The following is a 26,349-nucleotide window of genomic DNA, read 5'->3' on the forward strand; positions in this document are numbered from 1 at the left end:
GAAACAGTTGTTAATTTATAGCGTCAAATAAACATGAATGAACATCAGAAGGTATGTTGTTTCAACCGTGGAAAGACGTCGGTACACACCGTTTTTCAAGTAAAAAAGTCCACCGACGTTAATCTACTAACTCTCCTGACTGCTTTGTTGGACAAAATGGCGGATTCGGTGGATGGCGGATTATGATTGGTCAGATCGCCTGTCAATCAAACTCCCTGGGAAGGGACAATCGGAGCCGGAGTCTGCGCAGCATTAAAATAACTAGCTAAAACCAAACTTATTGGAGAAATGAACACTTGAACATTCGTCAGCATGAGGAGAACTACCTAAAATGACAGAAACCATATTCGAGAAAAAAATTATTTGAAGTGTAATTGGATCTTTTTGTTTGGCTCGCGTTTACAACCTATACTGCAGCCAACCACCAGGGGGCGATCGAAACGTTTTGGCTTCACTTTTCAGGGCGTAGAAGTGGAACAGTGTGCAGATTCCTTTTCTTGTCGTTTACTACTACTGATAGTGGGGTTCAGTACTTTGTACATGTTGAATCCAAGCCTATGAACGCTGTAAAGGAGCACTGATGCGTTGGTGTGATAGGCGTAGGCATGTGTTACAGGACTCTAATGTCTCCACTATGCAGACGTACCCAAGTATTCTGTTCCTTTCCCACGTTCTTCTCAGCCACAGAGTGTTATATATGCCTGGAGCTGAGCGAAACATGCTCTACACAAGTACACTAATGTGAATGTTTGGCCGAAGCATTGGGGAAAGTCCCTTTGTATGTGCTTAACCGGATGCTTGCTTTACTTTCTTCAATCAAAGAAGCATTAAAATATCTAAAACCAATGTTTTCTTAAGCCTGGGTCAGACTATAGGAGTTTTAGGCCAATGTATCCCCTGATTATCCTCCCGACAATCTGAGGAAAAATCTGCGCTGTTGCAACTCGACTGCCAATCCTGGGGAGAAATTGATGCTAACTCTTTTGTTTACATGCGCTTCCCCGTGAGATCATGCGAGGTGCATGATAATCTTAATATCTTGTAGTGTGTGTGCATGTTTGAGATTTGAGAGAAGACAATCTCCTCGTGTGCGTGATGCATAATCATAATTAGTTAGGGTTTAAAAACTCCTGAAGCCTGAGCCCATCCTGAGGAGTATTCAGAAATGTTGTTGTTATTACTCAAGAATGCATTAGTCACATTTAAATGTCTGTGCTATTAACTGGACGTTTAGTATCTAGCTATGAACATGTTTAACAGACTTTACCTAACTTAAACGCAACACTATTCTTAATCAAACAGTCTACCGTATTTGACATGAATGAAAACCCTAGAAGAAAACAGTTTATGCTAATTAGAGATGCACCGATATGAACATTTTGGCCGATACCGATAATTTTTTAGATTTGAAAGCCGATAACCGATATATTGGCCGATAAATCTATATCCAAAATTTTGTATAATTTTTGAGAGCCTCATTACAAAAACAAAAGGTTCACCATTAAAATGTCTCAAGGACATAATCATGATAAATTTATGTAGCCGATATTGTGCTGCACATGTATTGTCCTTTTTTCCAATCATATTTCAAGCAATTACAAAACCCTCATGTTGAACAGTGCGCATCTGAAGCGTCTCAGCTGAAGCAAATAATACATTATTTATCAGATTTAATATAAAATGAACATGTATCGGCCGATACCGATATGGTGGCCGATATATCGTGCATCCCTAATGCTAATGTCTGCTAAATCACTCCTGTGTTATGAATTTGGCTAATTTCGAGAAACACAACGTGTGAAATTGAGCTTGCATTGAATCATTTGCGTTCATGTACTTGTATAGAGTATGTTCCAGATCTACAAGCTTCAGTTTGGTGGATTTGTGTGATACTGGTGCATCATTTCCCATTTGATACAGCTTTGATAACTCTACCGGATACAGTGTTTTTGATATATATATTTAGAGCCAGTCGTGGCGGAAGAGCTAAAGACCATTAGGGCTGCTTGGAAACATTTGTTTTTGAAATTAGCAACTTTTTTTAAAATAAGATGATGTGCTTTAACTTGTGATTCGTTTCTGTGTTGATAAACGGTGTGTTTGTTTAATCTGTCGCGATAAGAGTCATTGTGATTATCTCCAGTTTGTGAACCACTATTTTAGCAAGGTTAAGCGTGTCACAATCATCGTCTAATCGGAAACTCTCAGACCGGGAATTAAATCGCCAGTGTTGGGTGTAGCGCCTTACAAGTATCGCAAGTTACGTAATCAGATTACTTTTTCAAGTAATGAGTAAAGTAATCAGATTACTTTTTCAAGTAATGAGTAATCCGATTACTTTTTCAAGTAATGAGTAAAGTAATCAGATTAGTAATGAGTAATCAGATTACTTTTTCAAGTAATGAGTGAAGTAATTAGATTACTTTTTCAAGTAATGAGTAATCAGATTACTTTTTCAAGTAATGAGTAAAGTAATCAGATTAGTAATGAGTAATCAGATTACTTTTTCAAGTAATGAGTAAAGTAATCAGATTACTTTTTCAAGTAATGAGTAATCAGATTACTTTTTCAAGTAATGAGTAAAGTAATCAGATTACTTTTTCAAGTAATGAGTGAAGTAATTAGATTACTTTTTCAAGTAATGAGTAATCAGATTACTTTTTCAAGTAATGAGTAATCAGATTACTTTTTCAAGTAATGAGTAATCAGATTACTTTTTCAAGTAATGAGTAATCAGATTACTTTTTCAAGTAACGAGTGAAGTAATCAGATTACTTTTTCAAGTAATGAGTAATCAGATTACTTTTTCAAGTAATGAGTGAAGTAATCAGATTACTTTTTCAAGTAATGAGTGAAGTAATCAGATTACTTTTTCAAGTAATGCGTAAAGTAATCAGATTACGTTTTCAAGTAACGAGTAATCAGATTACTTTTTCAAGTAATGAGTGAAGTAATCAGATTACTTTTTCAAGTAATGAGTGAAGTAATCAGATTACTTTTTCAAGTAATGCGTAAAGTAATCAGATTACGTTTTCAAGTAACGAGTAATCAGATTACTTTTTCAAGTAATGAGTGAAGTAATCAGATTACTTTTTCAAGTAATGCGTAAAGTAATCAGATTACGTTTTCAAGTAACGAGTAATCAGATTACTTTTTCAAGTAATGCGTAAAGTAATGCATTACTTTTCAATTTAAAGCAAAATATCAGTTACTTTTTCAAACCATTGTTTGAAAAAGTGTTTTCCCATTTAGTATTCCTCAAAATGAATAAAAAACTGTGAAACGCAAACTCCAGATATTACACAAACCTGCAATAATTAAATGTTAAACTACACACAAATATACTTTATGCATTTAATCTCACTTTATTAACCAATCCAGCCATACTTATTATCAAAAATGACTTTAGATAAACACATTTATGAGGAAAAAGTAACGTAACGCATTACTTTACATAAAAAGTACTGAAGTTACGCAATTAGTAAAGCAATATTGTAACACATTACTTTTAAAAGTAACTTCCCCCAACACTGTAGATCGGTCTGATTTCTGTACTGGTCTGTGGAAAGTGACTCAACATGATTTGGGGGGGGGAAAAGGAACATTTATGAACTTCTATAAATGTCCTGCTGTCGGTTTCTAATCATTTAGAAAGTTTATTGTGTAATCACTTAGAGTGATCATTCCTGTATGGTTTTCTTAAAAGCCATCATAGAGTTTGCATTGATTTCTTTAAGAATAGCGCCGTGTCCTAATGGCATGACATGCATCTCTCTTCTGTGCAAATCGGAGTTTTTGAGGATAATATCAAAGTTGTCGGTAATTTAATAACGTTTTACACTTTCTGACACATTTCTTCGCTGGAAACGTGTGACGTCTCATTAGGACACGGTGTTATTTGTCATTTGTCTTTTGATGTACATTTGTACTGAATACGGGGCCATTTATAATGTGTAAGGCCTTCTGGGTAATGTTGGGAATGTCCTTGTTTGGTATTTATTAAGAGGCCCGTTAAGAGGCTTATACATTCATAGTATAAGTGATGACTTTATTCTTCTTTTGTTTTATGGTTAAATTGTACATAAAATGGCAGGACTGCCACGTTTGGTTCGCTGGCATACGCTGAGGTTTGGATTAAGGTGCGATCACCTTTCTGCGAGGAAGCATGTTAAAAACATTGCACTTTAATTAACTCAAATGTCTTTTGATGATCGAGTAGGAATTTTGTTCCAGTTATTTAGTAACTCACTGCCAAATGTATTTGACACGAGGCAGATGAATTTGTCATTGTTCATGTCATTGTTGTGTGGAAAAGGTCGGTCAAGTTCAACTAAACATTTTCAGAAACGCTTTTCAGTAATTGATAATATTGTATGTTATGTTTAAAAAAAAAAAAAAAAAATCCTAACTTAAAGCAGAAGTAAAAGCTGAAAGATTGCCTCCTGAAAATGTGTTCACTGTATTTGATGGCAATGTGTTTCTGATTGGCTTTTACATGGTGTCGGTATTTAATGGTCTTGCTCTGAAAGAACGATATTGAGGAGTAGAAAGTAGAAAAAGACAACTAAGTTTCCCAGTATTCCAATGTTTTTACTGTTTTTTTTTGTTTTTTTTTGTTTTTTTTTAAGTGTCTAAATATATTGCTCAAACAATATTCATGTGCACAGCTGTAGCATAGTATGTACTTTTTTTTTCTTTTCTTTTTTTTAAGTGAAACTTTTGATATTGTACAACACAGCTCTCCAAGTCCTGATACCTTTGGGAATGACCTTAAAATGTATATTTTTCACTCTTTTTGTATATTGTAACATCAATGCACACTGTCACATAAACATACAGGACTTCTGCATTTCTTGTGTTTGTTGACGGCTCTCCAGAAGAACAACGGATGGCTTGTGGTGTGTGTGTATATAAAGGAGAAATGAAACCCTCTTGAGGACTCGACGCGTTACAGCAACTCTGTGGAATATGTTGGAAGCGTAATTGCGGATGCTTGAGAAGGAAACGTGCCAGACTCTCGGACATGTCGTGGATTGAGTTGTGAAATGCCCTCATCTGACCAGAGAAGCGGTGTTTTCGTGCTGCCACAGGCAGAGGGCGCCATCGGTGTGTCGGCTTATTCACGGCTATGAATAATAACCAGATAACAGTAATAACAATGCTGATGTTAATGATGGTGTGCATTTATGAAGCTGTAATACTGACTGAGGTTTAATAAGACACTTAGTGTATTTGTAGCAGTTTTCCCCTTAATAAAAACACAGATGCACCCATCTTTCATAGCCTTGTCCTTTGGTGGAAACACTTTCTGCACAAACGATGAAAGCGGTCCTTGAATTTTACCATTAAATAAATGTTTTTGTTACTTAAACATTAAAATATGAAAAAAAATAAAATAATAATGCTTTTATTATTTCTGCAAGTTGCCGAGGAATTAAAAAAAAAAAATTATTTTAATTTAGTTGATGTACAAAAGAATTAAACTATATAGATATTTAAAAAACTAAAACTAATTAAATAGTTTATTAGAAAACTAATAAAGTTTGACAGAAGAGAAAAACACATTTATAAAAGTTTACATTTTTTAATTCAAAATTACAAAAATGAAAAACGGAAAAGATTAAAAATACAGCATTAATTATAATTGATTTTACTCATTTACATTTTTTAGATCGAAGTTGCATATGTATGCACAACAAGAAAAATAAGTGTATTTTTATTATCTAACATTAGCAAGTCGTGAGCTTGGGCTGAGCGAAAACTGTCGCAATATAATTGTCCTCTATAAAACAATAACAAAAGTTTGATTAGTGGTTAATTTTACTGAAACTCAAACGGTCCAAATATTTACATAAATAATGAGCTTGTTACCGTTTTTTACAGATGTTACTGTTTTTGTTATTGAACACAGATTTACATCTGCATCTAAACTCAAACTACTGTCAAATGAACATTTCTAAGAGACACAACATGTACTATTATTAACATTACAGCGCGTCAAAGTAAGAACATTTATAAAGATATTTATTTTGTTAAGGAAAAATGACTGGTAAAGTGTTAAGATTTCAAAAACGGGAAGTGTTCATCATGTTCTGACAATAAAGATAGTTTTAATACCACAATTACCACTGTTTCTACAGATTTCACTCGGGAGCAAAAAATCTGCCTTAAACTTTAAAGAAAGTAAGGTTTGACATTTATCGGGATAGTTCTTGATATCGACTGATATGAGACATTTTAATGTGATCATTTTTTTAGGCGTATCGTATGGCCTAAGTGCACAAACACAAGAGACGATGTCCCGACTGGATCTCAGAGGTCAAAGGGCACGATGTGAAATGCAAACGTCCAGCTGTGGGACTGGACCAGTAAACGCACCTGTTCTGGGGAACAGATATAACCGAGGGAACAAGTGCAACACATTACTGTCATGCAGTGTGTGTCAGCGGCTCGCAGGAGCTTGATATTAATACACACACACAACACTCAGTGTGGAAAATATTCTGTAAATCTCAGCGGCTGGCCGGTGCAAATATCTCCTGCATCTGCTGGATGGGCTAAATATAGACCAGCTTCGCCTTAACACGGGGTAAAATTAGTTCATGGAAATGTAATAGTGTGCCACTATTATATATATATATATATAATAAAAAAAGATTTCCTCATGTTTATGCCAGAAGAGTTTATATAGTCTTTGCATGACATCACAGAAATATCAAATGATGCATGTTTACACTTCACTTCTACTTATAAATGAAAACAAATCCGTCAGTGCTTTTTATCATGCATGAGAATGCTTATAAATTACTGTACCTGAAATGATATTTACACAACGCCTTGGCTCTGACGGTCATATTGCGCACTTTTCTTTCATATTGATAATTTCTCCACTGGTTTGCCATATTTGGTATGTGTTTTTTTTTTTTTTTTTAAATTGACCCGCCCATTAATGGCACGTAAAAACGAACTTATTCATGATTTGGCGTTTTTTATCTAGGAGACTCATTCGTTGCCCCTACGCAGACAGTAGCGTGTGATTTCAGACCAGACTTAAGCTTCTCGCAAGTCAAAAGTCTGGTTATGCGAAACTAATCAACCCCCAATTTCAGTTTCAGAAGAAGCGTTCTGCACGATTCATCCTTGAGATGTATGAACGTCAAGCATAATCCTCTCCAAAGCATGGAAATATGATTGATTACTTGGTTCTGCTTTGGAACAAAACACGTTAAATGAATACTTTGAAATCACATGAACTCTTTTCTCACTCAAACACAACCAAAAAAAGGTCATTTTGTCCATTGCTCAAGGATTCAAAGAGTCATCACCCAAAAGGCACAGACAAGGGTCCAGAGTAAAATACAACACACGTTTTTCTAAATCACAATAAACTTTCAGATATTATTGATACATTTGTTTTGTCATACGGTAAGGATCCGAGGTTAAGCAGTCAGTAGGCTATGGTGTAGCATATATGAATGTGAATGGCTTTAAAATGGATCAGCTGACCGAACATTTTCATTGTGTTTCTAAAAGGGACGTATACATTTGTGAAACCAGGCCTCTAAGGACAATCATACCATCCCACCATTAGATACGGTAGTTGTGGTGATACAATTATATTTGTAACAGTATTCTGATTGAAGTAATTGGTTAAATTAAAGTATTTGACATAAAAGTCAACAGATACATTTATTAAGGTAATCATAATTATTCCAGGTGGCAAATATTACCTCTTTTGTTTTAGCATCTGCAGACTTTCATGCATTACAGGTAGGTTTCACTTTATTTCAGTATTCAACTGATAATGTAACTTTGCAACTACATGTCAACTAGCAGTCGTTAGAGTATTAGTGGACTGTTAGGGTTCGGATTGTTAGAATAAGTTGACATGTAGTTGAAAAGTAACTTATAGTCAGTAAAATGTCTGTCGGGGAGCATTAAAATAAAGTGTTTTCGGATATTAAGAGGTCTACTAATACTATAATGACTGATAGATGACATGTAGTTGCAAAGGTACTTATAGTTAATATACTTCTTTTTCACAAGGGTCTGCAGAAGAAAAAAATCATGGAAGTGAATGATCTCTTTATGAAGCAGAACCATTAAGAGGGAATAAATATTTTCAGAATACTGAATTTTCCAAGTACCCCCAGGTTATTTGCTCATCATAAATCATGCTTTTTTTTATGCATCTAAATATCCATCTTAAATAACATGAACCTTTTCACGCATAGAGGTTACTACATTGGACAGCTATTTAAGCAGTTTTAATGGCATAGTTGCACATCGACCTCTACAGTGCACTCTAATGCATCATCCTATACATCGACACCAAGTTTTTTTCCCTTCTCCAAACCAAGATGGCAGTCAGAATTGCTCCAGAATATCAATCCAGTCCTTCTGTCCTAGGAGACTCTTACAGGTAAAAAAAAAAAAGGTTGTTGCACCAAAGGAGTCATATTGGGAGGATATTCTGATGAATCATCTGTCCACTAAATTGGACTAAAGTAAACATCATGCATCTCTACCTACATTTCAGCTACAATTCATACTATCACTGTGAATGTTGTACACTGTAAAAAATGTTCGTAATTTTAACTGTAAAAAACTGTAAAAAAGCAACGGAAAAAAAACATTAATTCCTTAACGGTACAGTGAAAAACTGTAATAGCTCTCACGGGACATTTCATGTAATTTTACATTAATATACTGTTAAAGGTACAGATTTTGGAAGTACACTGTAAAAAAAAAACTTACCGTTGCATTTACCGTACCTTACCATAAAAAATACGGTAGCAAATGTTTACTAATTTTACAAAGTTTTACATCATCGAACTAAAAATTACGGTGAAAAACTGCCAGCTGGTTGCCAGTACTTTACCGTAAAAAATACGGTATAAATATTTATGTTTTACGGCATTGAACTAAAGTTTACGGTAAAAAACTGGCAGCTAGTTGAAAGCGATTTACCGTAAAAAATATGGTAGTAATATTTTAGGTTTTACGGCAGTGATCTAAATATTACGGAAAAAAAACTGGCAGCTGTGGTTGCCAGTACTTTACCGTAAAAAATACGGTATAATTTTTTTTGCTTTTACGGCACTGAACTAAAGTTTACGGTAAAAAACTAGCAGCTTGAAAGTGCTTTACCGTAAAAAATACGGTAGTAATATTTTAGGTTTTATGGCATTGAACATTGAACTGAACTTTTATATAGAAAATAAAAAATAAAAACCTGCCAGCTGTGGTTTCCTGTAATCTAATTATTGAGGTTTAGACGTTGATGTTTTATCGAAAATAATAAAGTTTGAAGTTACCATTATGGAGATGAGTGTTTGCTTTAGTTGGGCTCTTGACCCTTGACTTTTTAACTTTAGATTTACTCTGATTGCCTTAACTGTATGGTTATATAATACAAACGTTATGGCATGAAAATCAGAGAGAAAATGTGACCAGGTGATGATGGCAGGTTAATGATGAGATAATTGTCATATTGTGGCCTGATTTACTGATCTCATAAAGAGTCTTATCTCTCACTTTATGAGCAAAGTGATAATATTAATTAAAATATTAAAAATAAATATTTCATATTATTGAGTATAATATCTTTTTAAGTGAGCAACAGATAATCTGAAGAACTTTAAAAATACATGGTGTAGAAAAAAGGTTTTGAACTACTGCTTGATTTAAACCAACACAGACATCAAGATTCAGCGTATGAATCTCAACAACGGTGACAATCAACACAATAATCAGATAAAACTCTGAACATCACAAAACAAGCTACTAAAAAGCTGCAACAAAAACAACATCAAAAATAAAAGCAGATATAATAATAAAAGAAAATACTAAGGCAATTCAGCATAATGTATTCCTGCTGCAATGCATGCTGGGAGATACTGATGAGTTTTGATTGGAGGCTCCATCAAGTGCACTGCACTTTTATCATCACCATTGTTGAGATTCATACGCTGATTCTTGATGTCTGTGTGTGTCTGAAAGATTCAGCAGTTCAAATCGTTATTGTACACAATGTTTTAAAAATTCTCCTGATTATCACAGTATTGCTGGATCACATGCTGTAGAATCATAGGGCTACTACAATCAATAATGTAAAATTAATAACACATATAATCAAAGATAAGAGCTCAGTGAATCAAACATGGTGATTGCCATCACTGATACACAACCACCATCACATGATTCATTTTCTCTCTGATTTCCTAGCCATAATCAACATGTCTGATAAACACAGAGTTACAGCAAGCAGAGAAAAACTAATGTCAGAAAGTCAAAGGTGAAGGGTCAAGAGCCCAACTAAAGCAGTCACTGATCTCCATCATGGTGACTTCAAATGAAACAATAAATCATCAACATCTAAACCTCTGTTAATTCTCAAACAGAACTGTAGATGTATGACAGAAATAAAGTCAGTCTGGTCAGTAATAAGTGAAGCTGGTAATGCTGTTTGTGGAGTTGTTTAATCCTCCTCTGCTGAGATCTTCACAGATTTAATGTCTTCTTTTATCTTCAGTTGATTTCATCTAAGGCTGTGGCTGAAGTCAGCTGTAGTTCTTGTGTTTCTGCTCGTTTCTTTTTTCTATTCTTGTTGTTTCTCTAAATGGACATTCCCAGAATTCCCTATGTGACACTTCACATTTGATGCTATTTCATTTAAATAATTATGTTTCTTCTTGGTTTTTGTTATCAGTTTTATACATTTGGGGTTTATATTACATCATATATTGTTTAATGAATGTTTATGGCATTATTTGGAGTCATGTGTGTGTCACCATGATGGTGTTTTGTGTTTGTGTGTATGACACTGTGCACCTTCTAAATATTAACATGTTGTGCCTCAGTTTGTGGAAAACTAATGGTATACTTAAATCATCGTGATTTTTCTTTTTTACCACTTGTGTTATTATGATGGTTATCAGTATATTACAAAGATATAAAGCAGACTTTAATACTTTAGTGAAATTTAATGATAACATTTATCGGTTTATGTAATATAACAGTTGTCCCGTGAAAACTAAAAGGTTCCTACTGTATTTTTTATGGTAAAGTACTGGGAACCACAGCTGATGTTTTTTTTTTACCACACATTTAAATCCTGCTGAAGTTTTTTTTTGTTTTTTCAAAGTAAGGTTGCTACCATATTTTTTACGGTAAAATACTGGCAACCAAGCTGACGTTTTTTTACTGTAAATTTCACAAGTTTTTTTTTACATTGTGTTTTTTTGCCCGTAAATTTAAATCCCGTAAAACATAAAAGGTTGCTACCTTATTTTTTACGGTAAAATACTGGCAACCACAGCTGCCGTTTTTTTACCGTAAATTTCACAGTTTTTTTTTAACAGTGTACTTCATTTTGGCTGTCAATGTATTTGTGTTATTATAATGTAATCTAACAATCATTGCAATGTAATCATCAAAATCAGCAAAAGTAATCTAATTACGTAATGCACGTTACCTGTAATGTTACTTTACTCGTTACATCAAAAAGTAATCTGATTATATAACGCACGTTACCTGTAATGTTACTTTGCTATTTACTTTAAAAAGTAATCTGATTCCGTAACGCACGTTACCTGTAATGTTACTTTACTCATTAAATGAAAAAGTAATCTGATTACATTATGCAGGTTACCTGTAATGTTACTTTACTCGTTACATCAAAAAGTAATCTGATTACGTAATGCACGTTACCTGTAATGTTACTTTACTTGTTACATCAAAAAGTAATCTGATTATATAATGCATGTTACCTGTAATGTTACTTTAATTGTTACATCAAAAGTAATCTGATTATGTAACGCACATTACCTGTAATGTTACTCATTACATCAAAAAGTAATCTGATTATATAATGCATGTTACTTGTAATGTTACTTTAATTGTTACATCAAAAAGTAATCTGATTCCGTACCGCACGTTACCTGTAATGTCACTTTACTTGTTGGTAATCTGATTACATTATGCAGGTTACCTGTAATGTTACTTTACTCGTTACGTCAAAAAGTAATCTGATTCCGTAACGCACGTCACCTGTAATGTTACTTTACTTGTTACATCAAAAAGTAATCTGATTACATTATGCAGGTTACCTGTAATGTTACTTTACTTGTTACATCAAAAAGTAATCTGATTACATTATGCAGGTTACCTGTAATGTTACTTTACTTGTTACATCAAAAAGTAATCTGATTACATTATGCAGGTTACCTGTAATGTTACTTTACTTGTTACGTCAAAAAGTAATCTGATTACGTAACGCACGTCACCTGTAATGTTACTTTACTCGTTACGTCAAAAAGTAATCTGATTATATAATGCATGTTACTTGTAATGTTACTTTAATTGTTACATCAAAAAGTAATCTGATTCCGTAACGCATGTTACCTGTAATGTCACTTTACTTGTTACATCAAAAAGTAATCTGATTACATTATGCAGGTTACCTGTAATGTTACTTTACTCGTTACGTCAAAAAGTAATCTGATTACGTAATGCACGTTACCTGTAATGTTACTTTACTCGTTACATCAAAAAGTAATCTGATTATATAATGCACGTTACCTGTAATGTTACTTTAATTGTTACATCAAAAGTAATCTGATTATGTAACGCACATTACCTGTAATGTTACTCGTTACATCAAAAAGTAATCTGATTACATTATGCACGTCACCTGTAATGTTACTTTACTTGTTACATCAAAAAGTAATCTGATTATGTAACGCACGTCACCTGTAATGTTACTTTACTCGTTACGTCAAAAAGTAATCTGATTATATAATGCATGTTACTTGTAATGTTACTTTAATTGTTACATCAAAAAGTAATCTGATTACGTAACGCACGTTACCTGTAATGTCACTTTACTTGTTACATCATAAAGTAATCTGATTACATTATGCAGGTTACCTGTAATGTTACTTTACTCGTTACGTCAAAAAGTAATCTGATTATATAATGCATGTTACTTGTAATGTTACTTTACTCGTTACATCAAAAAGTAATCTGATTATATAATGCATGTTACTTGTAATGTTACTTTACTCGTTACGTCAAAAAGTAATCTGATTATATAATGCATGTTACTTGTAATGTTACTTTACTCGTTACGTCAAAAAGTAATCTGATTATATAATGCATGTTACTTGTAATGTTACTTTACTCGTTACGTCAAAAAGTAATCTGATTATATAATGCATGTTACTTGTAATGTTACTTTACTCGTTACGTCAAAAAGTAATCTGATTATATAATGCATGTTACTTGTAATGCGTTACTTCGATAGGAGATATAAAACACCTGATCACTAGTTTTTCCACAGTCTGAAAACATCAATAGATCAATGTAGATTTCAGCCTGAGGTTTCCTCAGAGAGGAGAGCTACGCTACAAATGTGTCCTAATAAGAGTAAATCAACATACTCTGGTAGACTGGAGGGAGCGTGAGTGTTTTCTACACAGTCTGAGTTGTGTTTCCACAGAGTCGCACCTTCACCGGTTGTAGAGATCTTTGATGGAATCACGTCCGCATGTTCTGATATCAAAGTCACCCGAAGTACAACTTGTCTGAAGTTCTTCGTCTGCTGGTTGAATGGGAACAAATCCAATTGTGTTTGCAATAAATAAAGCTCAAGTGAACGTCTGAAAATCTCTTTGAAAATATATGAAACATAATTTTGGGTACACTTTACTTAAAGCCCTTATGTATGATGCATTATAAAAGCATTTTTCATGCAGTAATTCTGCCTTGTAATGCACCTTATAATGCATTGTATGGTCTCATGAATAATTGCAACGAGTTATAACAAATTATAATACTTCATTGAACATGCCTTTAGAAAGTATAATGCATTTAAACATGACAAACAACCAATTTCAGAATCTGCAAATATTATAATGCATTTTAACTTTGGTTACAATGATTTATGAAAAGATATAATGTATTATAATGTCCATTATAAATAGCCTACCTTTATAATGCATTATATGGTACATGTAAAATGCATGTACCATAATGTACCATAATATGTAGGCTTTTAAAATTGCTTTTGAAAATGCTGGGTTGGGTAATGCTTCAGAATACTATGACTTCTAGCCTGACGTCGTCATACTCAGATTCTAGTCAGAATGTGAGTCTGATACTGTTCCATTGAATTTTGATTATGGGGCGTGTTTCAACCGAACCAGGAGCAACGGAGCAACGGAGTAAGTGACGTATGTTTTTCATTCATGTTTCCGATCTACAAATGCCTTGATCGCGGTTCTCTGTTCCTCTTTTAAAATGAATCCGCTGTCGATATCATCTATAACAGTCGCGATGGCGGAATCTACACATAATGTTTTATAAACAAAGTTCGAGAGTAGCACGTTCAAATAATCAATCCAATCAACTTGTCATCAAACAATGACCGTCTATGTTCTACACTATCAGCATGAGAGGAAGCATAATATTTATTCACTCAGTCTGTTAAAGATGTATGTGCATAGATGTACTGGTTTGTAAACATCTAATCCTCAACCTCGATCAGAAGGTTTGTAAGCAAAGAAGTTCATGACAGCTCCAGTTCCCAAGCATTGATTTATTCCAATAAATCCACAAGTTGTTTGTAGGTTTATGAGTGTGATTGTGTGTGGTTTCTGAAATAAATGAATAACAATAAATAAATTAAATAAACGTATCAAATATTTAAATACAATGCTGGCAAATATATATTGCAGTAATAAAGAAACACTGAATTGGAAATTGCAGTATTAAATGAAATTAAACTAATAACCACTAGGCGGAGCTCTTGCTCCAGTAATAGAACAGAGTCACCAAATTTGGTGCTAAACAAGATCAAATGGGCCTACTCGTGATAAATCACTTAAACAATACCCTCAAACAGTAAATAGAATACTAAATGATAACATCACACAAATATTCCAGCGACCAATATCAGCATGGTTAATATATGCATCTGCAATAAACACAGAATGTGATCGTCTATTTGTCAATGTCTGTTAATCGAAACTCTATTCTTAGCACATGCATAAATATCACGACAAAACAACAATATAGCATTGAATAAACATACATATGTCTACTTGTCTACTTATACACATACATGTTCATCTAAAGTATATTAATGGAAACTTACGTTGTCAAGAACGCACACACATCAAACAAACAATGATGTCTCGTTACAGCGGCAGATATAAACTTGTTCGTTCATGCCCCTGACTCCGCCCACATGTGATGTCACAGAATAATTAAAAATAAGAGTTCGACAGGGATTTTATACACAGTCAACTCACCTAACATTCCTTGACAGTTGTCAGCATCCCTCCACTCACTCTCGGCTTGTTCTTCCACAGCCTGGAATACGGGGGGAGTACTTTGGGTTCGGGCCGAATACCGAGCCCGGAACCTCTCCTCGGACAGCACGCCAAATATGCATTTATTCTATCTGACTTATTTGTAAGTGTGAACTCGTGAAATAACAATTCTCCAGCGGCAGTCATCTTTGTTGCTGTTTTTTTTTTTTTTTATTGAAATAAATGATTCAAGAAATGATGATTCCAGCAATTTAGTCATCTTTGTTGTAAACAACCCAAGCGCTCGTTGGTGACGTGGATGATTACGTTACGTTGCTCATCTGTCCATCATCTTATAAAGCCCGCCCTGACAATTTGATTGGTCCGAACAATTTTTGTTAAGGCTAAGTTCGGCTGGCATCCAGGCTATATGACTTCAGTAATCAACAATGAAGTCAATGAATGTGAGGCAGGTCTTGTGTTGTGCACTGCTTCAGGCAGAGGGCGCCATGGCTCTCTGAACAACAAGCAAACCCTCCCTGTCCATCAGAGGCTTCTCCGCAGAATGACTGGGTGAAGAATAGCAGAGCTTCTCATGCCTATCACAGTTACAGCTGAATTAGACATTAAGGCATACAATTAAAGGGTCTATATGTAAGAATGTCATGCATTAATCGCTTTTGTATTGCCAATGTGTGAACAGCTTGTAACGAAACTCAAAAGAAAACGAGACCTCCCCGACTTTCCAGGTTGTCCATGAAAGTCTGTCGATCGATTTTTATTTTTTGTTGTGTTTATTCTGTTATTGAGAGGAAAGCACATATTTGCACATTCATCTAAACGTCTTCTGTTTCTCAGCAGCCAATGTTCCCGTAGGATGCAGTTACAGGACTGCATTTCTAGCACCCTTGTTTTTTGTGTCAAAACCTGTTGAGTCTGTTCAGTAAGGAGCGTTCTGATTGGTGGATTAAAAGCTCCCGCAATTGGCTAAACAGAACATCCTTAACAAAAAAAAAAAAAAAAAAAAAAAAAAAAAAAGATATTTATTAATCTTAACCTGTCAGGAAGGTCTCAAAAATACCACACACACATTCAAAGCAGTCCACGCACGTGTGATGATTTGCAAATGCAGATTCAACGATCCATAAATACATGTAACATCATTCATAAATGTGTGATGGAAATTAATTCAAGAACTTGATATAAGATGTATTTGTGTGAGCATTTGGGGAAATAGTTATGCTTTTATTCTTGTGCATTTATGAATTGTGTTTTGAATTTACGATTTGGATTTTGTAACTAAATGTGAATTTTGCTGTGCATTTATGAATTTTGTTTTGTAAATGTATTATTTTTTAGGCTGATCTGGCTCCATATGACAATGCAATGCATTGCGAATTTCCCCCTTATAGAAATCCCATCTCTTCTTTTGACATAAACACTACACACACACACACACACACACACACACACACACACACACACACACACACACACACACACACACACACACACACACACAAATCTAAAGGTAAAACACTGAGTAATTTAACCTGAAGGTTTGTGGATTGTCACTGTCAGCGACACGATCTTCTCTGACCCGTTTGTCTGAACATGTGGAGGGACAGATGTGACCCTGGATCACAAAACCATATATAGAAGTCGCACGGGTTTATCTGTGACAATAGCCAACAATACACATGGTCAAAATGATCGATTTTTCTTTAATGCCGAAAATCATTAGGATATTAGATCATGTTCCATGAAGATATTTTGTAAATTTTATACCGTAAATATATAAAACATTTATTTTTGTAAGTGAATGCAACACAATCGTGAACATTAATGGACAATTTTAAAGGAGATTTCAATGTTTCGATTTTTTTTCACCCTCAGTTTCCAGATTTTCAAATAGTCATATCTCTGCCAAATATTGTCATATCCTAACAAACCATTCATCAATGGAAATCTAATTTATTCAGCTTTCAGATTATGTATAAATCTCCATTTTAAAAAATGAACCCATGTGACTGGTTTTGTGGTGGGTCACAAATGAGAAACACATCTAGAGCTTCGTTCACTAGAGAGCAGCTTAATCACCAGATCTGAATAGATTCAAGACAATCGTCTTGTCCACCGTAGACCCGGGAATCTTCTATACAATCACTGGTTTCCTGGGAATAGCCTGCTTTAGAGGAGCTGGAGTTTGGGAATGGTCTGGGAATCCTGGGAGACGCTTCACTCCTAGAAAACGTGGATTCAGCCGAACCTGCGGTGGAGATCCGCACCTGCCGAAAGCCAGCCGGACCCGGAGAACAGCGGCTCTGCGTTGCTATAAATCACTGACGACTTTATAGAAGAGGCCTTGTCCACAGAATACGTTTTTGTTTGAAAACGCATCTTTTTCCCCCTCCGTTTTGGCCTTCCGTTCACACTGAGACAGCGTTTTTATTAACAAAAACTAGCTTTTAGAAAACGCTCTCCAAAGTGGATAAATTTGAACACTGCAAAATGAACTGAGTTTTTGCTTAAAACAAGCAAAATTATCTGCCAATGGGGTATGAAAAATAATCTGTTTTCCGTTTGAATTAAGATTATTTTTCTTACCCAATTGGCAAATAATTTTGCTTGTTTTAAGCAAAAACTCACTTGAAAACAAGACATAGGCCTAGGCGTTATGGCATTTTACTACTTTAGTAAATCCATCTTGATTTAAGAATATTTTAGATATTTGGACTGGAAACAATACAAAATTACTGAGTAAGAAAAGTATTTTTTTGCAGTGAAAACGACTGTCAAACCGGATGTATATTTAAAAACGATGATGTAGGTTTAGTCACGTGACGCATATATTGTACCCATAGATATTCATGTTTATACTGGTATTGTGCTGGAGAGCGGCTCTGTGTCGGTATACACTGAAAAAAAAAAAAAAACGTGCTGTAGGATTTACTTGATAAAATCCTCGTAACAATTTGTTCTAACACATTTTAAGTAAATTTTACTGCAACTGCTCTGTACAACTCACCTGTTATTATCAAGTAAAACCTATTGAACTTAATATTCATTTGACGTTTAATTGACACTTAACATTTAATTGAAGTAATTAGCTTATAATAACTTAATTATATTCTTACTTAATTCTCACTGAGAACTAAGTCACTTCTACTAAACTAATTTTTTTAATAAATTTTTACTTTAAGACTATAGCCTACTAAATTATTCCACACTTTTAAAGTATATGCTTTCCTAAGAAACATCTAAGTATTTAATGCACCAGATATTGTACAGATTCAATGCTTCTGATCTACTACATGATAAAAGTACTTTGCCATTCGAACACAGAAACCTCAATACTTGGTACACAAAACACGATGATGCTAACATTCGATAGATCGTTTTTGAGTATGAATGTGTCATTTTGAGTAGAAAATGATCAATCCAGATGTCACAAAATGGCAAGTTACCAAACCTAACAACAAAAGCAATGATAAAATGATGTAAATACAGCTGGAAAACAGTGAAAAATCAACCTTATTAATTGTTCATGCCCAAGTGCATGATGGGAACACCAGTATTAGAAAAGTTGAGTAGGTTGATATTTATGTTTTAATTGAGTACTAATATAGGATTTACTTTGTTTTTTTTTTTATTCTTGTCTGAACTAACTTTTCCATGTAGAAATTACATTTGTTTTTTCAGTAGCATTTACTTCACAGAATTATTTTTAGTGTAGAAGAAGTCTGAGGCTGAGCTGCTGTTGAAAGCGTCTGAATGTGTGTGTGTGAGCAGGTGTTGTAGTTAATGTTGGCTAGCTCATTAAAGACAGTGAATCCAGACCCTTAAGTGTCTCCATCAACCTTTTTGTTAGAAGGTTTAAGTGTTGACCTGCTTTGACCCCGTGAGCTCCACAAGAGCGGGACACGTTTGCACAATATGGTTGTTCAGGAGTTTCTTCTTTGTGCTCAAACATCTCCTTCATGGCCAAAATGACCTATTTGTGTCTTCAATGTGCAAATGGCCATTTTGAGTTTTCAAGACAAGAAATGCTATGTAAAAAACAGCAAGGACAATAACTTAAAATTCATTCTTTATTTTGTTCTTTATTTTAATTACTGATATTTGACATTTTCAGAAGATCTTACCAACCCTTGTGGAAAAAGAAGTAGGCCTACACTTTATCTTACTTTTATTACGAAAATAATACCCTTTAAAAGAAAATGCTTTAAGTGTAAACTGAATGTAATGTTAATGCATGTAATTTACAAATAAATTAAAATGTATTATACTTAGTACAGTTCACCCCAAAATGACCATTTTGTCATAATTTACTCACCCTTATGTTGAGCCAAACCTGTATGAGTTTCTTTCTTTTTTTTCTGCTGAATACAAAAGAAGATATTTTGAAGGATGTTGTTAATTTTTTTTAAAGTTTCATTAATAAATCCGTCAGATCTTAACTTTATGCTGTGTAAATACAAACCGGAACACAACGAGCACGGCGCTGAAAAAGGGCGGGGCTTCATGAGTTTGAGGAAAGTTCGTTTCTGAGGTTAGAGACTGTTTAATTTCGTAAAAAGTTACGAAGAAAACGTTAGAATAATTACACATACATACAGCCTGACATCTCGTCTGAAGAGTCAACTGCGTTCATGCATGTCTTTCAAAATAAAAGTCTTGCATCGGGAAAAACTTTGTTGTTGTTGTTTCTTTGACCACACACTCTGTGAACAGGGTTGAAATTAACTTTTTTCACTTAGTGGCCATTTTTTTTAAGTTACCGGCCTTTCAGAACTTCTACTAGCAAAAAACAACAACAACAAAAAAAAAACAGATTAACTACATCGCATCTTATATGATAAAATTTGGATTTCATACATTCATTTCTTATTAAAAGTCATCCAGCATCTCCTCCCTTCCTCTTTCATCCTCGTCCTTTTCACCAAAAATTTGTTTTTAGGTGGACAGATCAATACAGTACAAAGAACATAAAAAATTGTAGGATGTTGGAAAATAACAGTTTTTCTGTTCACCAAATGCTTTTTAATCTTCGCTATTGCTTCAATGCAAAAGAACAAGCGCATACGCTGTATTTAATATATCATGATGATCAGTATTTGCACTAAATCTGCACAGATTTGTCTTACACAAACTTCCCCAGCAAAGTGAGTAAATATAATACATTAAGTAACACGCCAAATTGGCTCTTGATTTGACGGTGTTACACGCCACAGTGGATTTTTACCTGCATTTGGTGGGTTGGCGGGAGTTAATTTCAAACCCTGTCTGTGACCCACTATTTGTGAAAAACTGGGCTAAAGCGTGTGTGAGATTTATGGCCTATAGCTGAAGTGTCAGGAGAAAGTGCTTGATGTGCATCACCAACACAAGAGCTAGAGAGGTGCCAAAACTTGACCTCCGAGGTTAAAGGGCACGAGTGACACGCAAATGCAGTGATTGACCTGTGGAGGAAAACAAGCCTCGATGGAGGGTGGAAAATAGGGTGGGGTTGCTGTCGGACTGGAACAGGCCTGTGAATGTGAGCGTGCTGCACCTGTTCTGGGGAACTTATTTCCACAACAAGTGGACAGATATAACCGAGCAGAAGAGCACAGGGTAACAAGTGCAACACATTACTGCCATGCAGTGTGTGTCAGCGGCTCGTAGGAGCTTGATATTTATATACACCCAACACTCAGTGTGGAAAATATTCTGTAAATCTCAGCGGCTGCTCCGAGAGCCCCTGTAAAAATATCTCCCTTCGAGCTGGATAGCATCCGCTTAATAGGCTAAATATAGGACAACTCTGTCTTAAAGGTGGCTAAAAGTAGCGGATGGGATTGTAATGCAGTTGCATGCTTACTATAAACAGAATTTTGTATTTTTACAACTCAGTAGTTTTCATTGAAATCTCAGAAACGTTTTATTTCTGTGATCATGCTTTGTAAATGTCTCACTGCGACAGATTCGTTCCGAGAGTTTTGCCATGCATGGAAACCAACTAAACTTTGTTATCTATAAATATTGTTATCAAGATGGGTGGAAACAGATTCTAAAGCAATTAATTTATTCATTGCCAACAATAGTCGTACATTATTTTCCAGGTTTGCTCTATGGGTAAATGATGTGCCGGTCATTTTTGTCCCGTTTATTAATTTATATGATGCAATTCATATATACAATTGTTACGCTGCTGTATAAAGATACTGTCAAAATCAAATATTTCATCAAACACGTAGGAGATCACTGGAGAATCAACAGTAGAAACATGGGGGATAGCTGGAGATACAGACGCTAACCAGAGTAAAGAATATGAAGGAGTGTGAAGGAGTATGTGAAGGAGTGTGATGGAGTATGGAAAGAGTATGAAGGAGTGTAAAGGAGTATGTGAAGGAGTGTGAAGGAGTATGAAGGAGAGTGAAGGAGTATTAATGAGTATAAAGGAGTATGAAGGAGTATGAAGGAGTGTGAAGGAGTATGAATGAGTGTGAAGGAGTATGATGGAGTGTGAAGGATTGTGAAAATGAGTGTGAAGGAGTGTGAAGGAGTATGAAGGAGTATGAAGGGGTGTGGAAGGAGTATGGAAGGAGTATGAAGGAGTGTGATGGAGTGTGAAGGATTATGACGGAGTGTGAAGGAGTATGAAAGAGTGTGAAGGAGTGTGAAGGAGTATGAAGGCGTGTGAAGGAGTATGAAAGAGTGTGAAGGAGTGTGAAGGAGTATGTGAAGGAGTGTGATGGAGTATGGAAGGAGTATGAAGGAGTATGAAGGAGTATGAAGGAGTGTGAATGAGTGTGAAGGAGTATGAAGGAGTGTGAAGGGAGTGAAAAGGAGTGTGAAGGAGTATGAAGGAGTATGAAGGAGTGTGAAGGAGTGTGAAGGATTATGACGGAGTGTGAAGGAGTATGAAAGAGTGTGAAGGAGTATGAAGGAGTGTGAAGGAGTATGAAAGAGTGTGAAGGAGTGTGAAGGAGTATGAAAGAGTGTGAAGGAGTGTGATGGAGTGTGAAGGAGTGTGAAGGGAGTGTGACGGAGTGTGAAGGAGTATGAAGGAGTATGAAGGAGTGTGAAGGAGTATGGAAGGAGTATGGAATGAGTGTGAAGGAGTATGGAAGGAGTGTGAAGGAGTGTGAAGGATTATGAAGGAGTGTGAAGGAGTATGAACGAGTGTGAAAGAGTGTGGGGTATGAAGGAGTGTAATGGAGTGTGAAGGAGTATGGAAGGAGTGTGATAGAATGTGATGGAGTGTGAAGGAGTATGGAAGGAGTGTGAAGGAGTATGGATGGAGTGTGAAGGATTATGAAGGAGTGTGAAAGAGTGTGAAGGAGTGTGAAGGAGTATGAAGGAGTGTGATGGAGTGTGATTGAGTGTGATGGGATATGGAAGGAGTGTGAAGGAGTATGAAGGAGTGTGATAGAGTATGGAGGAGTATGAAGGAGTATGTGAAGGAGTGTGAAGGTGTGTGATGGAGTATGGAAGGAGTGTGATGGACTATGAAGGAGTATGAGGGAGTGTGAAGGAGTATAAATGAGTGTGAAGGAGTGTGATGGAGTGTGATGGAGAGTGGAAGGAGTATGGAAGGAGTGTGAAGGAGTATGGAAGGAGTGTGAAGGAGTATGTTAAGGAGTGTGAAGGATTGTGATTGAGTGTGATGGGATATGGAAGGAGTGTGAAGGAGTATGAAGGAGTGTGATAGAGTATGGAGGAGTATGAAGGAGTATGTGAAGGAGTGTGAAGGTGTGTGATGGAGTATGGAAGGAGTGTGATGGACTATGAAGGAGTATGAGGGAGTGTGAAGGAGTATAAATGAGTGTGAAGGAGTGTGATGGAGTGTGATGGAGAGTGGAAGGAGTATGAAGGAGTGTGAAGGAGTGTGAAGGAGTGGAAGGAGTATGAAGGAGTGTGAAGGAGTATGAAGGAATATGGAAGGAGCGTGAAGGAGTATGGAAGGAGTTTGATGGAGTATGGAAGGGGTGTAAAGGAGTATGAAGGAGTATGGAAGGAGTATGATGGAGTATGGAAGGGGTGTAAAGGAGTATGAAGGAGTGTGAAGGAGTGTGATGGAGTATGGAAGGAGTGTGATGGAGTATGGAAGGGGTGTAAAGGAGTATGAAGGAGTGTGAAGGAGTGTGAAGGAGTATGAAGGAATGTGGAAGGAGTGTAAAGGAGTATGGAAGGAGTATGGAAGGGGTGTAAAGGAGTATGAAGGAGTATGGAAGGAGTGTGAAAGAGTATGTTAAGGAGTATGGAAGGAGTGTTAAGGAGTATGTTAAGGAGTGTGAAGGAGTATGTTAAGGAGTATGGAAGGAGTGTGTTGGAGTATGAAGGAGTGTGAAGGAGTATGTTAAGGAATATGGAAGGAGTGTGAAGGAGTATGGAAGGAGTGTGAAGGAGTATGTTAAGGAGTATGGAAGGAGTGTGAAGGAGTATGAAGGAGTGTAAAGGAGTATGTTAAGGAGTATGGAAGGAGGGTAAAGAGGTTGAAGGAGTATAGAAGGAGTGTGAAGGAGTATGTTAAGGAGTTTGGAAGGAGTGTGTTGGAGTATGAAGGAATGTGAAGGAGTATGTTAAGGAATATGGAAGGAGTGTGAAGGATTATGGAAGGAGTGTGAAGGAGTATGTTAATGAGTGTGTTGGAGTATGAAGGAGTATGAAGGAGTGTGAAGGAGTGTGAAGGAGTATGAATGAGTGTGAAGGAGTGTGAATGAATATGGAAGGAGTGTGACTGAGTGTGATGGAGTATGGAAGGAGTGTGAAGGAGTATGGAAGGAGTGTGTTGGAGTATGAAGGAGTATGAAGGAGTGTGAAGGAGTATGAAGGAGTGTGAAGGAGTGTGAAGGAGTATGAATGAGTGTGAATGAGTGTGAATGAGTGTGAAGGAGTGTGAAGGAGTGTGATGGGATATGGAAGGAGTGTGAAGGAGTATGAAGGAGTGTGATGGAGTATGGAGGAGTATGGAGGAGTATGAAGGAGTGTGAAGGAGTATGTGAAGGAGTGTGAAGGTGTATGAAGGAGTATGAAGGAGTGTGAAGGAGTATGAAGGAGTGTGAAGGAGTATGAATGAGTGTGAAGGAGTGTGAAGGAGTGTGAAGGAGTATGGAAGGAGTGTGAAGGAGTTTGAAGGAGTATGAAGGAGTGAAGGTGTGTGAAGGAGTATGAATGAGTGTGAAGGAGTGTGAAGGAGTATGAATGAGTGTGAAGGAGTGTGAAGGAGTGTGGAAGGAGTGTGAAGGAGTATGAAGGAGTGTGATGGAGTATGGAGGAGTATGAAGGAGTGTGAAGGAGTATGTGAAGGAGTGTGAAGGTGTGTGAAGGAGTATGAATGAGTGTGAAGGAGTGTGAAGGAGTGTGATGGGTTATGGAAGGAGTTTGTTGGAGTATGAAGGAGTATGAAGGAGTGTGAAGGAGTATGAATTAGTGTGAAGGAGTGTGATGGGGTATGGAAGGAGTGTGAAGGAGTGTGAAGGAGTATGGAAGGAGTGTGAAGGAGTATGAAGGAGTGAAGGTGTGTGAAGGAGTATGAATGAGTGTGAAGGAGTGTGAAAGGAGTATAAATGAATGTGAAGGAGTGTGATGGAGTGTGATGGAGAGTGGAAGTAGTGGAAGAGTGGAAGGAGTGTGAAGGAGTGGAAGGAGTATGAAGGAGTGTGAAAAAGTATGAAGTAATATGAAGGAATATGGAAGGAGCGTGAAGGAGTGTGATGGAGTATGGAAGGAGTATGATGGAGTATGGAAGGGGTGTAAAGGAGTATGAAGGAATATGGAAGGAGTGTGAAGGAGTATGAAGGAATATGGAAGGAGTGTGGAGGAGTATGTAGGAGTATGGAAGGAGTGTGAAGGAGTGTAAAGGAGTGTGAAGGAATATGGAAGGAGTGTGGAGGAGTATGTAGGAGTATGGAAGGAGTGTGAAGGAGTGTGGAGGAGTATGTAGGAGTATGGAAGGAGTGTGAATGAGTGGAAGGAGTATGAAGGAGTGTGAAGGAGTATGTTATGGAATATGAAGAAATATGGAAGGAGCGTGAAGGAGTATGGAAGGAGTTTGATGGAGTATGGAAGGGGTGTAAAGGAGTATGAAGGAGTGTGAAGGAGTGTGATGGAGTATGGAAGGGGTGTAAAGGAGTATGAAGGAGTGTGAAGGAGTGTGATGGAGTATGGAAGGAGTATGATGGAGTATGGAAGGGGTGTAAAGGAGTATGAAGGAGTGTGAAGGAGTATGAAGGAATATGGAAGGAGTGTGAAGGAGTATGTAGGAGTATGGAAGGAGTGTGAAGGAGTATGGAAGGAGTATGATGGAGTATGGAAGGGGTGTAAAGGAGTATGAAGGAGTGTGAAGGAGTATAATGGAGTATGGAAGGGGTGTAAAGGAGTATGAATGAGTGTGAAGGAGTGTGATGGAGTATGGAAGGAGTATGATGGAGTATGGAAGGGGTGTAAAGGAGTATGAAGGAGTGTGAAGGAGTGTGAAGGAGTATGTTAAGGAATATGGAAGGAGTGTGAAGGAGTATGGAAGGAGTGTGAAGGAGTATGAAGGAGTGTGAAGGAGTATGTTAAGGAGTATGGAAGGAGTGTGAAGGAGTATGTTAAGGAGTGTGAAGGAGTATGTTATGGAGTATGGAAGGAGTGTGTTGGAGTATGAAGGAGTATGAAGGAGTGTGAAGGAGTATGAAGGAGTGTGAAGGAGTGTGAAGGAGTATGAATGAGTGTGAATGAGGGTGAATGAGTGTGAAGGAGTGTGAAGGAGTGTGATGGGATATGGAAGGAGTGTGAAGGAGTATGAAGGAGTGTGATGGAGTATGGAGGAGTATGGAGGAGTATGAAGGAGTGTGAAGGAGTATGTGAAGGAGTGTGAAGGTGTATGAAGGAGTATGAAGGAGTGTGAAGGAGTATGAAGGAGTGTGAAGGAGTATGAATGAGTGTGAAGGAGTGTGAAGGAGTGTGAAGGAGTATGGGAGGAGTGTGAAGGAGTTTGAAGGAGTATGAAGGAGTGAAGGTGTGTGAAGGAGTATGAATGAGTGTGAAGGAGTGTGAAGGAGTA

General features: G+C 36.4%; 1 protein-coding gene across 1 annotated transcript in view; it reads right to left on the reverse strand.

Annotated features, from left to right (window-relative positions):
* Positions 1-26,349, reverse strand: part of LOC311288274 (polyunsaturated fatty acid 5-lipoxygenase-like) — a 135,878-nt gene that overhangs the window by 49,342 nt on the left and 60,187 nt on the right. The gene's annotated exons all lie outside the window — the stretch shown is intronic.

The sequence above is a fragment of the Rutilus rutilus genome (genome assembly GCF_951802725.1).
Source record: "Rutilus rutilus genome assembly, chromosome: 3".
Taxonomy (NCBI): Eukaryota; Metazoa; Chordata; class Actinopteri; order Cypriniformes; family Leuciscidae; genus Rutilus; species Rutilus rutilus.